A 16,504-nucleotide genomic window follows, 5' to 3' on the forward strand; every position below is an offset into this window, starting at 1 on the left:
AAGTAATCAATTGTAAAACTGCTGTTGTGACGTCATGACCACTTTTGGAATTGTTGTCCTATGAAAAGTTCTGTGGTCCTATGGGTTAGATGGCAAAGCGCCTGCCTTGTAAGCAGGAGATCACGAGTTCGAGTCTCGTTGGGACCTGTAAGAAATGTTATCATAATCATCCCGTGTCTCGGGATTTTTGTGTGAAAAAGAACTGATAGAATCGTTAAAATAAGTTCTATTTTAGCGCAGAATACCGTTAAATTGCTAGTTATAATGATTATTTTCTTGGTAGTCTAATTTTGACTGCCTACTCGGGCACAATTCCATAGGTATTTTCCATGCTGATATTGAAACACCAAATCATAATAACTAATTGTGCAGCATGGATCTGCTCTTCCTAGTAAGAGACCAGGACTCGTAGTATCGTTGAAAATCTCGTTGATTTTTTTTGTAAATTGTTCTTTGTGCTTTGGAACAGTTGGGAACTTTAAAATAGAAGTAATCAATTGTTAAACTGCTGTTGTGACGTCATGACCACTTTTGAAATTGTTGTTCTATGAAGCTGTTTTGTGGTACTATGGCTGAGATGGCAAAGCGCCTGCCTAGTAAGGAGGAGATCACGAGTTCGAGTCTCATTGGGACCTGTAAGAAATGTCATCATAATCATCCCGTGTCTCTTAAAAAACAGAAGAAGAACTGATAGAATCGTTAAAATAAGTTCTATTTTAGCGCAGAATACCGTTAAATTGCTAGTTATAATGATTATTTTCTTGGTAGTCTATTTTTGACTGCCTACTCGGGCACAATTCCATAGGTATTTTCCATGCTGATATTTAAACACCAAATCATAATAACTAATTGTGCAGCATGGATCTGCTCTTCCTAGTAAGAGACCAGGACTCGTAGTATCGTTGAAAATCTCGTTGATTTTTTTTGTAAATTGTTCTTTGTGCTTTGGAACAGTTGGGAACTTTAAAATAGAAGTAATCAATTGTAAAACTGCTGTTGTGACGTCATGACCACTTTTGGAATTGTTGTCCTATGAAAAGTTCTGTGGTCCTATGGGTTAGATGGCAAAGCGCCTGCCTTGTAAGCAGGAGATCACGAGTTCGAGTCTCGTTGGGACCTGTAAGAAATGTTATCATAATCATCCCGTGTCTCGGGATTTTTGTGTGAAAAAGAACTGATAGAATCGTTAAAATTAGTTCTATTTTAGCGCAGAATACCGTTAAATTGCTAGTTATAATGATTATTTTCTTGGTAGTCTAATTTTGACTGCCTACTCGGGCACAATTCCATAGGTATTTTCCATGCTGATATTGAAACACCAAATCATAATAACTAATTGTGCAGCATGGATCTGCTCTTCCTAGTAAGAGACCAGGACTCGTAGTATCGTTGAAAATCTCGTTAATTTTTTTTTTAAATTGTTCTTTGTGCTTTGGAACAGTTGGGAACTTTAAAATAGAAGTAATCAATTGTTAAACTGCTGTTGTGACGTCATGACCACTTTTGAAATTGTTGTTCTATGAAGCTGTTTTGTGGTACTATGGCTGAGATGGCAAAGCGCCTGCCTAGTAAGCAGGAGATCACGAGTTCGAGTCTCATTGGGACCTGTAAGAAATGTCATCATAATCATCCCGTGTCTCTTAAAAAACAGAAGAAGAACTGATAGAATCGTTAAAATAAGTTCTATTTTAGCGCAGAATACCGTTAAATTGCTAGTTATAATGATTATTTTCTTGGTAGTCTATTTTTGACTGCCTACTCGGGCACAATTCCATAGGTATTTTCCATGCTGATATTTAAACACCAAATCATAATAACTAATTGTGCTGCATGGATCTGCTCTTTCTAGTAAGAGACCAGGACTCGTAGTATCGTTGCAAATCTCGTTGATTTTTTTGTAAATTGTTCTTTGTGCTGTGGAACAGTTGGGAACTTTAAAATAGAAGTAATCAATTGTAAAACTGCTGTTGTGACGTCATGACCACTTTCGAAATTTTTGTCCTATGAAAAGTTCTGTGGTCCTATGGGTTAGATGGCAAAGCGCCTGCCTTGTAAGCAGGAGATCACGAGTTCGAGTCTCGTTGGGACCTGTAAGAAATGTTATCATAATCATCCCGTGTCTCGGGATTTTTGTGTGAAAAAGAACTGATAGAATCGTTAAAATAAGTTCTATTTTAGCGCAGAATACCGTTAAATTGCTAGTTATAATGATTATTTTCTTGGTAGTCTAATTTTGACTGCCTACTCGGGCACAATTCCATAGGTATTTTCCATGCTGATATTGAAACACCAAATCATAATAACTAATTGTGCAGCATGGATCTGCTCTTCCTAGTAAGAGACCAGGACTCGTAGTATCGTTGAAAATCTCGTTGATTTTTTTTTTTAATTTTTCTTTGTGCTTTGGAACAGTTGGGAACTTTAAAATAGAAGTAATCAATTGTTAAACTGCTGTTGTGACGTCATGACCACTTTTGAAATTGTTGTCCTATGAACAGTTCTGTGGTACTATGGGTTAGATGGCAAAGCGACTGCCTTGAAAGCAGAAGATCACGAGTTCGAGTCTCGTTGGGACCTGTAAGAAATGTCATCATAATCATCCCGTGTCTCTTAGAAAACAGAAAAAGAAATGATAGAATCGTTAAATTAAGTTCTATTTTAGCGCAGAATACCGTTAAATTGCTAGTTATAATGATTATTTTCTTGGTAGTCTAATTTTGACTGCCTTCTCGGGCACAATTCCATAGATATTTTCCATGCTGATATTTAAACACCAAATCATAATAACTAATTGTGCAGCATGGATCTGCTCTTCCTAGTAAGAGACCAGGACTCGTAGTATCGTTGAAAATCTCGTTGATTTTTTTGTAAATTGTTCTTTGTGCTGTGGAACAGTTGGGAACTTTAAAATAGAAGTAATCAATTGTAAAACTGCTGTTGTGACGTCATGACTACTTTTGAAATTGTTGCCCTATGAAGAAGATTTGTGGTCCTATGGCTTAGATGGCAAAGCGCCTGCCTAGTAAGCAGGAGATCACGAGTTCGAGTTTCGTTGGGACCTGTAAGAAATGTCATCATAATCTTCCCGTGTCTCTTAGAAAACAGAAAAAGAACTGATAGAATCGTTAAAATAAGTTCAATTTTAGCGCAGAATACCGTTAAATTGCTAGTTATAATGATTATTTTCTTGGTAATCTAATTTTGACTGCCTACTCGGGCACAATTCCATAGGTATTTTCCATGCTGAAATTGAAACACCAAATCATAATAACTAATTGTGCTGCATGGATCTGCTCTTCCTAGTAAGAGACCAGGACTCGTAGTATCGATGAAAATCTCGTTGATTTTTTTTAAATTGTTCTTTGTGCTTTGGAACAGTTGGGAACTTTAAAATAGAAGTAATCAATTGTTAAACTGCTGATGTGACGTCATGACCACTTTTGAAATTGTTGTCCTATGAAAAGTGTTTGTGGTCCTATGGGTTAGATGGCAAAGCGCCTGCCTTGTAAGCAGGAGATTACGAGTTCGTGTCTCGTTGGGACCTGTAAGAAATGTCATCATAATCATCCCGTGTCTCTTAGAAAACAGAAAACGAACTGATAGAATCGTTAAATAAGTTCTATTTTAGCGCAGAATACCGTTAAATTGCTAGTTATAATGATTATTTTCTTGGTAGTCTAATTTTGACTGCCTACTCGGGCACAATTCCATAGATATTTTCCATGCTGATATTTAAACACCAAATCATAATAACTAATTGTGCAGCATGGATCTGCTCTTCCTAGTAAGAGACCAGGACTCGTAGTATCGTTGAAAATCTCGTTGATTTTTTTCGTAAATTGTTCTTTGTGCTTTGGAACAGTTGGGAACTTTAAAATAGAAGTAATCAATTGTTAAACTGCTGTTGTGACGTCATGACCACTTTTGAAATTGTTGTTCTATGAAGCTGTTTTGTGGTACTATGGCTGAGATGGCAAAGCGCCTGCCTAGTAAGCAGGAGATCACGAGTTCGAGTCTCATTGGGACCTGTAAGAAATGTCATCATAATCATCCCGTGTCTCTTAAAAAACAGAAGAAGAACTGATAGAATCGTTAAAATAAGTTCTATTTTAGCGCAGAATACCGTTAAATTGCTAGTTATAATGATTATTTTCTTGGTAGTCTATTTTTGACTGCCTACTCGGGCACAATTCCATAGGTATTTTCCATGCTGATATTTAAACACCAAATCATAATAACTAATTGTGCTGCATGGATCTGCTCTTTCTAGTAAGAGACCAGGACTCGTAGTATCGTTGAAAATCTCGTTGATTTTTTTGTAAATTGTTCTTTGTGCTGTGGAACAGTTGGGAACTTTAAAATAGAAGTAATCAATTGTAAAACTGCTGTTGTGACGTCATGACCACTTTCGAAATTTTTGTCCTATGAAAAGTTCTGTGGTCCTATGGGTTAGATGGCAAAGCGCCTGCCTTGTAAGCAGGAGATCACGAGTTCTAGTCTCGTTGGGACCTGTAAGAAATGTCATCATAATCATCCCGTGTCTCGGGATTTTTGTGTGAAAAAGAACTGATAGAATCGTTAAAATAAGTTCTATTTTAGCGCAGAATACCGTTAAATTGCTAGTTATAATGATTATTTTCTTGGTAGTCTAATTTTGACTGCCTACTCGGGCACAATTCCATAGGTATTTTCCATGCTGATATTGAAACACCAAATCATAATAACTAATTGTGCAGCATGGATCTGCTCTTCCTAGTAAGAGGACTCGTAGTATCGTTGAAAATCTCGTTAATTTTTTTTTTAAATTGTTCTTTGTGCTTTGGAACAGTTGGGAACTTTAAAATAGAAGTAATCAATTGTTAAACTGCTGTTGTGACGTCATGACCACTTTTGAAATTGTTGTCCTATGAAAAGTTCTGTGGTCCTATGGGTTAGATGGCAAAGCGCCTGCCTTGTAAGCAGGAGATCACGAGTTCGAGTCTCGTTGGTACCTGTAAGAAATGTCATCATAATCATCCCGTGTCTCTTAGAAAACAGAAAAAGAACTGATAGAATCGTTAAAATAAGTTCTATTTTAGCGCAGAATACCGTTAAATTGCTAGTTATAATGATTATTTTCTTGGTAGTCTAATTTTGACTGCCTACTCGGGCACAATTCCATAGGTATTTTCCATGCTGATATTGAAACACCAAATCATAATAACTAATTGTGCAGCATGGATCTGCTCTTCCTAGTAAGAGACCAGGACTCGTAGTATCGTTGAAAATCTCGTTGATTTTTTTTTAAATTTTTCTTTGTGCTTTGGAACAGTTGGGAACTTTAAAATAGAAGTAATCAATTGTTAAACTGCTGTTGTGACGTCATGACCACTTTTGAAATTGTTGTCCTATGAACAGTTCTGTGGTCCTATGGGTTAGATGGCAAAGCGCCTGCCTTGAAAGCAGAAGATCACGAGTTCGAGTCTCGTTGGGACCTGTAAGAAATGTCATCATAATCATCCCGTTTCTCTTAGAAAACAGAAAAAGAACTGATAGAATCGTTAAAATAAGTTCTATTATAGCGCAGAATACCGTTAAATTGCTAGTTATAATGATTATTTTCTTGGTAGTCTTAATTTTGACTGCCTACTCGGGCACAATTCCATAGATATTTTCCATGCTGATATTTAAACACCAAATCATAATAACTAATTGTGCAGCATGGATCTGCTCTTCCTAGTAAGAGACCAGGACTCGTAGTATCGTTGAAAATCTCGTTGATTTTTTTTGTAAATTGTTCTTTGTGCTTTGGAACAGTTGGGAACTTTAAAATAGAAGTAATCAATTGTTAAACTGCTGTTGTGACGTCATGACCACTTTTGAAATTGTTGTTCTATGAAGCGGTTTTGTGGTACTATGGCTGAGAAGGCAAAGCGCCTGCCTAGTAAGCAGGAGTTCACGAGTTCGAGTCTCATTGGGACCTGTAAGAAATGTCATCATAATCATCCCGTGTCTCTTAAAAAACAGAAGAAGAACTGATAGAATCGTTAAAATAAGTTCTATTTTAGCGCAGAATACCGTTAAATTGCTAGTTATAATGATTATTTTCTTGGTAGTCTATTTTTGACTGCCTACTCGGGCACAATTCCATAGGTATTTTCCATGCTGATATTTAAACACCAAATCATAATAACTAATTGTGCAGCATGGATCTGCTCTTCCTAGTAAGAGACCAGGACTCGTAGTATCGTTGAAAATCTCGTTGATTTTTTTTGTAAATTGTTCTTTGTGCTTTGGAACAGTTGGGAACTTTAAAATAATAGTAATCAATTGTTAAACTGCTGTTGTGACGTCATGACCACTTTTGAAATTGTTGTTCTATGAAGCGGTTTTGTGGTACTATGGCTGAGATGGCAAAGCGCCTGCCTAGTAAGCAGGAGTTCACGAGTTCGAGTCTCATTGGGACCTGTAAGAAATGTCATCATAATCATCCCGTGTCTCTTAAAAAACAGAAGAAGAACTGATAGAATCGTTAAAATAAGTTCTATTTTAGCGCAGAATACCGTTAAATTGCTAGTTATAATGATTATTTTCTTGGTAGTCTATTTTTGACTGCCTACTCGGGCACAATTCCATAGGTATTTTCCATGCTGATATTTAAACACCAAATCATAATAACTAATTGTGCAGCATGGATCTGCTCTTCCTAGTAAGAGACCAGGACTCGTAGTATCGTTGAAAATCTCGTTGATTTTTTTAAAAAATTGTTCTTTGTGCTTTGGAACAGTTGGGAACTTTAAAATAGAAGTAATCAATTGTTAAACTGCTGTTGTGACGTCATGACCACTTTTGAAATTGTTGTCCTATGAAAAGTTCTGTGGTCCTATGGGTTAGATGGCAAAGCGCCTGCCTTGTAAGCAGGAGATTACGAGTTCGTGTCTCGTTGGGACCTGTAAGAAATGTCATCATAATCATCCCGTGTCTCTTAGAAAACAGAAAAAGAACTGATAGAATCGTTAAAATAAGTTCTATTTTAGCGCAGAATACCGTTAAATTGCTAGTTATAATGATTATTTTCTTGGTAGTCTAATTTTGACTGCCTACTCGGGCACAATTCCATAGATATTTTCCATGCTGATATTTAAACACCAAATCATAATAACTAATTGTGCAGCATGGATCTGCTCTTCCTAGTAAGAGACCAGGACTCGTAGTATCGTTGAAAATCTCGTTGATTTTTTTTTAAATTTTTCTTTGTGCTTTGGAACAGTTGGGAACTTTAAAATAGAAGTAATCAATTGTTAAACTGCTGTTGTGACGTCATGACCACTTTTGAAATTGTTGTCCTATGAACAGTTCTGTGGTCCTATGGGTTAGATGGCAAAGCGCCTGCCTTGAAAGCAGAAGATCACGAGTTCGAGTCTCGTTGGGACCTGTAAGAAATGTCATCATAATCATCCCGTTTCTCTTAGAAAACAGAAAAAGAACTGATAGAATCGTTAAAATAAGTTCTATTATAGCGCAGAATACCGTTAAATTGCTAGTTATAATGATTATTTTCTTGGTAGTCTTAATTTTGACTGCCTACTCGGGCACAATTCCATAGATATTTTCCATGCTGATATTTAAACACCAAATCATAATAACTAATTGTGCAGCATGGATCTGCTCTTCCTAGTAAGAGACCAGGACTCGTAGTATCGTTGAAAATCTCGTTGATTTTTTTTGTAAATTGTTCTTTGTGCTTTGGAACAGTTGGGAACTTTAAAATAGAAGTAATCAATTGTTAAACTGCTGTTGTGACGTCATGACCACTTTTGAAATTGTTGTTTTATGAAGCGGTTTTGTGGTACTATGGCTGAGATGGCAAAGCGCCTGCCTAGTAAGTAGGAGTTCACGAGTTCGAGTCTCATTGGGACCTGTAAGAAATGTCATCATAATCATCCCGTGTCTCTTAAAAAACAGAAGAAGAACTGATAGAATCGTTAAAATAAGTTCTATTTTAGCGCAGAATACCGTTAAATTGCTAGTTATAATGATTATTTTCTTGGTAGTCTATTTTTGACTGCCTACTCGGGCACAATTCCATAGGTATTTTCCATGCTGATATTTAAACACCAAATCATAATAACTAATTGTGCAGCATGGATCTGCTCTTCCTAGTAAGAGACCAGGACTCTTAGTATCGTTGAAAATCTCGTTGATTTTTTTAAAAAATTGTTCTTTGTGCTTTGGAACAGTTGGGAACTTTAAAATAGAAGTAATCAATTGTTAAACTGCTGTTGTGACGTCATGACCACTTTTGAAATTGTTGTCCTATGAAAAGTTCTGTGGTCCTATGGGTTAGATGGCAAAGCGCCTGCCTTGTAAGCAGGAGATTACGAGTTCGTGTCTCGTTGGGACCTGTAAGAAATGTCATCATAATCATCCCGTGTCTCTTAGAAAACAGAAAAAGAACTGATAGAATCGTTAAAATAAGTTCTATTTTAGCGCAGAATACCGTTAAATTGCTAGTTATAATGATTATTTTCTTGGTAGTCTAATTTTGACTGCCTACTCGGGCACAATTCCATAGGTATTTTCCATGCTGAAATTTAAACACCAAATCATAATAACTAATGGTGCAGCATGGATCTGCTCTTCCTAGTAAGAGACCAGGACTCGTAGTATCGTTGAAAATCTCGTTGATTTTTTTTAAAATTGTTCTTTGTGCTGTGGAACAGTTGGGAACTTTAAAATAGAAGTAATCAATTGTAAAACTGCTTTTGTGACGTCATGACCACTTTTGAAATTGTTGTCCTATGAAAATGTGTTGTGGTTCTATGGCTAAGATGGCAAAGCGCCTGCCTAGTAAGCAGGAGATCACGAGTTCGAGTCTCGTTGGGACCTGTAAGAAATGTCATTAAAATCATCCCGTGTCTCTTAGAAAACAGAAAAAGAAGTGATAGAATCTTTAAAATAAGTTCTAATATAGCGCAGAATACCGTTAAATTGCTAGTTATAATGATTATTTTCTTGGTAGTCTAATTTTGACTGCCTACTCGGGCACAATTCCATAGATATTTTCCATGCTGATATTTAAACACCAAATCATAATAACTAATTGTGCAGCATGGATCTGCTCTTCCTAGTAAGAGACCAGGACTCGTAGTATCGTTGAAAATCTCGTTGATTTTTTTTTTTTAAATTGTTCTTTGTGCTTTGGAACAGTTGGGAACTTTAAAATAGAAGTAATCAATTGTTAAACTGCTGTTGTGACGTCATGACCACTTTTGAAATTGTTGTTCTATGAAGCTGTTTTGTGGTACTATGGCTGAGATGGCAAAGCGCCTGCCTAGTAAGCAGGAGATCACGAGTTCGAGTCTCATTGGGACCTGTAAGAAATGTCATCATAATCATCCCGTGTCTCTTAAAAAACAGAAGCAGAACTGATAGAATCGTTAAAATAAGTTCTATTTTAGCGCAGAATACCGTTAAATTGCTAGTTATAATGATTATTTTCTTGGTAGTCTATTTTTGACTGCCTACTCGGGCACAATTCCATAGGTATTTTCCATGCTGATATTTAAACACCAAATCATAATAACTAATTGTGCTGCATGGATCTGCTCTTTCTAGTAAGAGACCAGGACTCGTAGTATCGTTGAAAATCTCGTTGATTTTTTTGTAAATTGTTCTTTGTGCTGTGGAACAGTTGGGAACTTTAAAATAGAAGTAATCAATTGTAAAACTGCTGTTGTGACGTCATGACCACTTTTGAAATTTTTGTCCTATGAAAAGTTCTGTGGTCCTATGGGTTAGATGGCAAAGCGCCTGCCTTGTAAGCAGGAGATCACGACTTCGAGTCTCGTTGGGACCTGTAAGAAATGTCATCATAATCATCCCGTGTCTCGGGATTTTTGTGTGAAAAAGAACTGATAGAATCGTTAAAATAAGTTCTATTTTAGCGCAGAATACCGTTAAATTGCTAGTTATAATGATTATTTTCTTGGTAGTCTAATTTTGACTGCCTACTCGGGCACAATTCCATAGGTATTTTCCATGCTGATATTGAAACACCAAATCATAATAACTAATTGTGCAGCATGGATCTGCTCTTCCTAGTAAGAGACCAGGACTCGTAGTATCGTTGAAAATCTCGTAAATTTTTTTTTTAAATTGTTCTTTGTGCTTTGGAACAGTTGGGAACTTTAAAATAGAAGTAATCAATTGTTAAACTGCTGTTGTGACGTCATGACCACTTTTGAAATTGTTGTCCTATGAACAGTTCTGTGGTCCTATGGGTTAGATGGCAAAGCGCCTGCCTTGTAAGCAGGAGATCACGAGTTCGTGTCTCGTTGGGACCTGTAAGAAATGTCATCGTAATCATCCCGTGTCTCTTAGAAAACAGAAAAAGAACTGATAGAATCGTTAAAATAAGCTCTATTTTAGCGCAGAATACCGTTAAATTGCTAGTTATAATGATTATTTTCTTGGTAGTCTAATTTTGACTGCCTACTCGGGCACAATTCCATAGATATTTTCCATGCTGATATTTAAACACCAAATCATAATAACTAATTGTGCAGCATGGATCTGCTCTTCCTAGTAAGAGACCAGGACTCGTAGTATCGTTGAAAATCTCGTTGATTTTTTTTGTAAATTGTTCTTTGTGCTTTGGAACAGTTGGGAACTTTAAAATAGAAGTAATCAATTGTTAAACTGCTGTTGTGACGTCATGACCACTTTTGAAATTGTTGTTCTATGAAGCTGTTTTGTGGTACTATGGCTGAGATGGCAAAGCGCCTGCCTAGTAAGCAGGAGATCACGAGTTCGAGTCTCATTGGGACCTGTAAGAAATGTCATCATAATCATCCCGTGTCTCTTAAAAAACAGAAGAAGAACTGATAGAATCGTTAAAATAAGTTCTATTTTAGCGCAGAATACCGTTAAATTGCTAGTTATAATGATTATTTTCTTGGTAGTCTATTTTTGACTGCCTACTCGGGCACAATTCCATAGGTATTTTCCATGCTGATATTTAAACACCAAATCATAATAACTAATTGTGCTGCATGGATCTGCTCTTTCTAGTAAGAGACCAGGACTCGTAGTATCGTTGAAAATCTCGTTGATTTTTTTGTAAATTGTTCTTTGTGCTGTGGAACAGTTGGGAACTTTAAAATAGAAGTAATCAATTGTAAAACTGCTGTTGTGACGTCATGACCACTTTTGAAATTTTTGTCCTATGAAAAGTTCTGTGGTCCTATGGGTTAGATGGCAAAGCGCCTGCCTTGTAAGCAGGAGATCACGAGTTCGAGTCTCGTTGGGACCTGTAAGAAATGTCATCATAATCATCCCGTGTCTCGGGATTTTTGTGTGAAAAAGAACTGATAGAATCGTTAAAATAAGTTCTATTTTAGCGCAGAATACCGTTAAATTGCTAGTTATAATGATTATTTTCTTGGTAGTCTAATTTTGACTGCCTACTCGGGCACAATTCCATAGGTATTTTCCATGCTGATATTAAAACACCAAATCATAATAACTAATTGTGCAGCATGGATCTGCTCTTCCTAGTAAGAGACCAGGACTCGTAGTATCGTTGAAAATCTCGTTAATTTTTTTTTTAAATTGTTCTTTGTGCTTTGGAACAGTTGGGAACTTTAAAATAGAAGTAATCAATTGTTAAACTGCTGTTGTGACGTCATGACCACTTTTGAAATTGTTGTCCTATGAACAGTTCTGTGGTCCTATGGGTTAGATGGCAAAGCGCCTGCCTTGTAAGCAGGAGATCACGAGTTCGTGTCTCGTTGGGACCTGTAAGAAATGTCATCGTAATCATCCCGTGTCTCTTAGAAAACAGAAAAAGAACTGATAGAATCGTTAAAATAAGCTCTATTTTAGCGCAGAATACCGTTAAATTGCTAGTTATAATGATTATTTTCTTGGTAGTCTAATTTTGACTGCCTACTCGGGCACAATTCCATAGATATTTTCCATGCTGATATTTAAACACCAAATCATAATAACTAATTGTGCAGCATGGATCTGCTCTTCCTAGTAAGAGACCAGGACTCGTAGTATCGTTGAAAATCTCGTTGATTTTTTTTGTAAATTGTTCTTTGTGCTTTGGAACAGTTGGGAACTTTAAAATAGAAGTAATCAATTGTTAAACTGCTGTTGTGACGTCATGACCACTTTTGAAATTGTTGTTCTATGAAGCTGTTTTGTGGTACTATGGCTGAGATGGCAAAGCGCCTGCCTAGTAAGCAGGAGATCACGAGTTCGAGTCTCATTGGGACCTGTAAGAAATGTCATCATAATCACCCGTGTCTCTTAAAAAACAGAAGAAGAACTGATAGAATCGTTAAAATAAGTTCTATTTTAGCGCAGAATACCGTTAAATTGCTAGTTATAATGATTATTTTCTTGGTAGTCTAATTTTGACTGCCTACTCGGGCACAATTCCATAGGTATTTTCCATGCTGAAATTTAAACACCAAATCATAATAACTAATTGTGCAGCATGGATCTGCTCTTTCTAGTAAGAGACCAGGACTCGTAGTATCGTTGAAAATCTCGTTGATTTTTTTGTAAATTGTTCTTTGTGCTGTGGAACAGTTGGGAACTTTAAAATAGAAGTAATCAATTGTAAAACTGCTGTTGTGACGTCATGACCACTTTCGAAATTTTTGTCCTATGAAAAGTTCTGTGGTCCTATGGGTTAGATGGCAAAGCGCCTGCCTTGTAAGCAGGAGATCACGAGTTCGAGTCTCGTTGGGACCTGTAAGAAATGTCATCATAATCATCCCGTGTCTCTTAGAAAACAGAAAAAGAACTGATAGAATCGTTAAAATAAGTTCTATTTTAGCGCAGAATACCGTTAAATTGCTAGTTATAATGATTATTTTCTTGGTAATCTAATTTTGACTGCCTACTCGGGCACAATTCCATAGGTATTTTCCATGCTGAAATTGAAACACCAAATCATAATAACTAATTGTGCTGCATGGATCTGCTCTTCCTAGTAAGAGACCAGGACTCGTAGTATCGATGAAAATCTCGTTGATTTTTTTGTAAATTGTTCTTTGTGCTTTGGAACAGTTGGGAACTTTAAAATAGAAGTAATCAATTGTTAAACTGCTGTTGTGACGTTATGACCACTTTTGAAATTGTTGTCCTATGAAAAGTGTTTGTGGTCCTATGGGTTAGATGGCAAAGCGCCTGCCTTGTAAGCAGGAGATTACGAGTTCGTGTCTCGTTGGGACCTGTAAGAAATGTCATCATAATCATCCCATGTCTCTTAGAAAACAGAAAACGAACTGATAGAATCGTTAAATAAGTTCTATTTTAGCGCAGAATACCGTTAAATTGCTAGTTATAATGATTATTTTCTTGGTAGTCTAATTTAGACTGCCTACTCGGGCACAATTCCATAGATATTTTCCATGCTGATATTTAAACACCAAATCATAATAACTAATTGTGCAGCATGGATCTGCTCTTCCTAGTAAGAGACCAGGACTCGTAGTATCGTTGAAAATCTCGTTGATTGTTTTTGTAAATTGTTCTTTGTGCTTTGGAACAGTTGGGAACTTTAAAATAGAAGTAATCAATTGTTAAACTGCTGTTGTGACGTCATGACCACTTTTGAAATTGTTGTTCTATGAAGCTGTTTTGTGGTACTATGGCTGAGATGGCAAAGCGCCTGCCTAGTAAGCAGGAGATCATGAGTTCGAGTCTCATTGGGACCTGTAAGAAATGTCATCATAATCATCCCGTGTCTCTTAAAAAACAGAAGAAGAACTGATAGAATCGTTAAAATAAGTTCTATTTTAGCGCAGAATACCGTTAAATTGCTAGTTATAATGATTATTTTCTTGGTAGTCTATTTTTGACTGCCTACTCGGGCACAATTCCATAGGTATTTTCCATGCTGATATTTAAACACCAAATCATAATAACTAATTGTGCTGCATGGATCTGCTCTTTCTAGTAAGAGACCAGGACTCGTAGTATCGTTGAAAATCTCGTTGATTTTTTTGTAAATTGTTCTTTGTGCTGTGGAACAGTTGGGAACTTTAAAATAGAAGTAATCAATTGTAAAACTGCTGTTGTGACGTCATGACCACTTTCGAAATTTTTGTCCTATGAAAAGTTCTGTGGTCCTATGGGTTAGATGGCAAAGCGCCTGCCTTGTAAGCAGGAGATCACGAGTTCGAGTCTCGTTGGGACCTGTAAGAAATGTCATCATAATCATCCCGTGTCTCGGGATTTTTGTGTGAAAAAGAACTGATAGAATCGTTAAAATAAGTTCTATTTTAGCGCAGAATACCGTTAAATTGCTAGTTATAATGATTATTTTCTTGGTAGTCTAATTTTGACTGCCTACTCGGGCACAATTCCATAGGTATTTTCCATGCTGATATTGAAACACCAAATCATAATAACTAATTGTGCAGCATGGATCTGCTCTTCCTAGTAAGAGACCAGGACTCGTAGTATCGTTGAAAATCTCGTTGATTTTTTTGTAAATTGTTCTTTGTGCTGTGGAACAGTTGGGAACTTTAAAATAGAAGTAATCAATTGTAAAACTGCTGTTGTGACGTCATGACCACTTTCGAAATTTTTGTCCTATGAAAAGTTCTGTGGTCCTATGGGTTAGATGGCAAAGCGCCTGCCTTGTAAGCAGGAGATCACGAGTTCGAGTCTCGTTGGGACCTGTAAGAAATGTCATCATAATCATCCCGTGTCTCTTAGAAAACAGAAAAAGAACTGATAGAATCGTTAAAATAAGTTCTATTTTAGCGCAGAATACCGTTAAATTGCTAGTTATAATGATTATTTTCTTGGTAATCTAATTTTGACTGCCTACTCGGGCACAATTCCATAGGTATTTTCCATGCTGAAATTGAAACACCAAATCATAATAACTAATTGTGCTGCATGGATCTGCTCTTCCTAGTAAGAGACCAGGACTCGTAGTATCGATGAAAATCTCGTTGATTTTTTTGTAAATTGTTCTTTGTGCTTTGGAACAGTTGGGAACTTTAAAATAGAAGTAATCAATTGTTAAACTGCTGTTGTGACGTTATGACCACTTTTGAAATTGTTGTCCTATGAAAAGTGTTTGTGGTCCTATGGGTTAGATGGCAAAGCGCCTGCCTTGTAAGCAGGAGATTACGAGTTCGTGTCTCGTTGGGACCTGTAAGAAATGTCATCATAATCATCCCATGTCTCTTAGAAAACAGAAAACGAACTGATAGAATCGTTAAATAAGTTCTATTTTAGCGCAGAATACCGTTAAATTGCTAGTTATAATGATTATTTTCTTGGTAGTCTAATTTAGACTGCCTACTCGGGCACAATTCCATAGATATTTTCCATGCTGATATTTAAACACCAAATCATAATAACTAATTGTGCAGCATGGATCTGCTCTTCCTAGTAAGAGACCAGGACTCGTAGTATCGTTGAAAATCTCGTTGATTGTTTTTGTAAATTGTTCTTTGTGCTTTGGAACAGTTGGGAACTTTAAAATAGAAGTAATCAATTGTTAAACTGCTGTTGTGACGTCATGACCACTTTTGAAATTGTTGTTCTATGAAGCTGTTTTGTGGTACTATGGCTGAGATGGCAAAGCGCCTGCCTAGTAAGCAGGAGATCATGAGTTCGAGTCTCATTGGGACCTGTAAGAAATGTCATCATAATCATCCCGTGTCTCTTAAAAAACAGAAGAAGAACTGATAGAATCGTTAAAATAAGTTCTATTTTAGCGCAGAATACCGTTAAATTGCTAGTTATAATGATTATTTTCTTGGTAGTCTATTTTTGACTGCCTACTCGGGCACAATTCCATAGGTATTTTCCATGCTGATATTTAAACACCAAATCATAATAACTAATTGTGCTGCATGGATCTGCTCTTTCTAGTAAGAGACCAGGACTCGTAGTATCGTTGAAAATCTCGTTGATTTTTTTGTAAATTGTTCTTTGTGCTGTGGAACAGTTGGGAACTTTAAAATAGAAGTAATCAATTGTAAAACTGCTGTTGTGACGTCATGACCACTTTCGAAATTTTTGTCCTATGAAAAGTTCTGTGGTCCTATGGGTTAGATGGCAAAGCGCCTGCCTTGTAAGCAGGAGATCACGAGTTCGAGTCTCGTTGGGACCTGTAAGAAATGTCATCATAATCATCCCGTGTCTCGGGATTTTTGTGTGAAAAAGAACTGATAGAATCGTTAAAATAAGTTCTATTTTAGCGCAGAATACCGTTAAATTGCTAGTTATAATGATTATTTTCTTGGTAGTCTAATTTTGACTGCCTACTCGGGCACAATTCCATAGGTATTTTCCATGCTGATATTGAAACACCAAATCATAATAACTAATTGTGCAGCATGGATCTGCTCTTCCTAGTAAGAGACCAGGACTCGTAGTATCGTTGAAAATCTCGTTGATTTTTTTGTAAATTGTTCTTTGTGCTGTGGAACAGTTGGGAACTTTAAAATAGAAGTAATCAATTGTTAAACTGCTGTTGTGA

At 36.6% G+C, this 16,504-nt stretch overlaps 12 non-coding genes across 12 annotated transcripts; all 12 read left to right on the forward strand.

Annotated features, from left to right (window-relative positions):
* Nucleotides 1-74: 74 nt before the first annotated feature.
* Nucleotides 75-147, forward strand: Trnat-ugu. The gene has a single exon. It is a non-coding gene; the product is annotated as a tRNA-Thr (tRNA).
* An 899-nt stretch (nucleotides 148-1,046) lies between these two features.
* Trnat-ugu lies at nucleotides 1,047-1,119 on the forward strand. The gene has a single exon. It is a non-coding gene; the product is annotated as a tRNA-Thr (tRNA).
* Nucleotides 1,120-2,017: 898 nt separating this feature from the next.
* On the forward strand, nucleotides 2,018-2,090 carry Trnat-ugu. The gene has a single exon. It is a non-coding gene; the product is annotated as a tRNA-Thr (tRNA).
* Nucleotides 2,091-2,988: 898 nt separating this feature from the next.
* Trnat-agu lies at nucleotides 2,989-3,061 on the forward strand. Its single transcript has one exon. It is a non-coding gene; the product is annotated as a tRNA-Thr (tRNA).
* Nucleotides 3,062-8,795: 5,734 nt separating this feature from the next.
* Trnat-agu lies at nucleotides 8,796-8,868 on the forward strand. The gene has a single exon. It is a non-coding gene; the product is annotated as a tRNA-Thr (tRNA).
* A 2,352-nt stretch (nucleotides 8,869-11,220) lies between these two features.
* Trnat-ugu lies at nucleotides 11,221-11,293 on the forward strand. Its single transcript has one exon. It is a non-coding gene; the product is annotated as a tRNA-Thr (tRNA).
* A 1,381-nt stretch (nucleotides 11,294-12,674) lies between these two features.
* On the forward strand, nucleotides 12,675-12,747 carry Trnat-ugu. The gene has a single exon. It is a non-coding gene; the product is annotated as a tRNA-Thr (tRNA).
* Nucleotides 12,748-13,642: 895 nt separating this feature from the next.
* On the forward strand, nucleotides 13,643-13,715 carry Trnat-agu. Its single transcript has one exon. It is a non-coding gene; the product is annotated as a tRNA-Thr (tRNA).
* Nucleotides 13,716-14,125: 410 nt separating this feature from the next.
* Nucleotides 14,126-14,198, forward strand: Trnat-ugu. The gene has a single exon. It is a non-coding gene; the product is annotated as a tRNA-Thr (tRNA).
* A 413-nt stretch (nucleotides 14,199-14,611) lies between these two features.
* Nucleotides 14,612-14,684, forward strand: Trnat-ugu. The gene has a single exon. It is a non-coding gene; the product is annotated as a tRNA-Thr (tRNA).
* Nucleotides 14,685-15,579: 895 nt separating this feature from the next.
* On the forward strand, nucleotides 15,580-15,652 carry Trnat-agu. The gene has a single exon. It is a non-coding gene; the product is annotated as a tRNA-Thr (tRNA).
* Nucleotides 15,653-16,062: 410 nt separating this feature from the next.
* On the forward strand, nucleotides 16,063-16,135 carry Trnat-ugu. The gene has a single exon. It is a non-coding gene; the product is annotated as a tRNA-Thr (tRNA).
* The last annotated feature ends 369 nt before the right edge of the window (nucleotides 16,136-16,504 follow it).

This window comes from Daphnia pulex, chromosome 5, assembly GCF_021134715.1.
Source record: "Daphnia pulex isolate KAP4 chromosome 5, ASM2113471v1".
NCBI lineage: Eukaryota > Metazoa > Arthropoda > Branchiopoda > Diplostraca > Daphniidae > Daphnia > Daphnia pulex.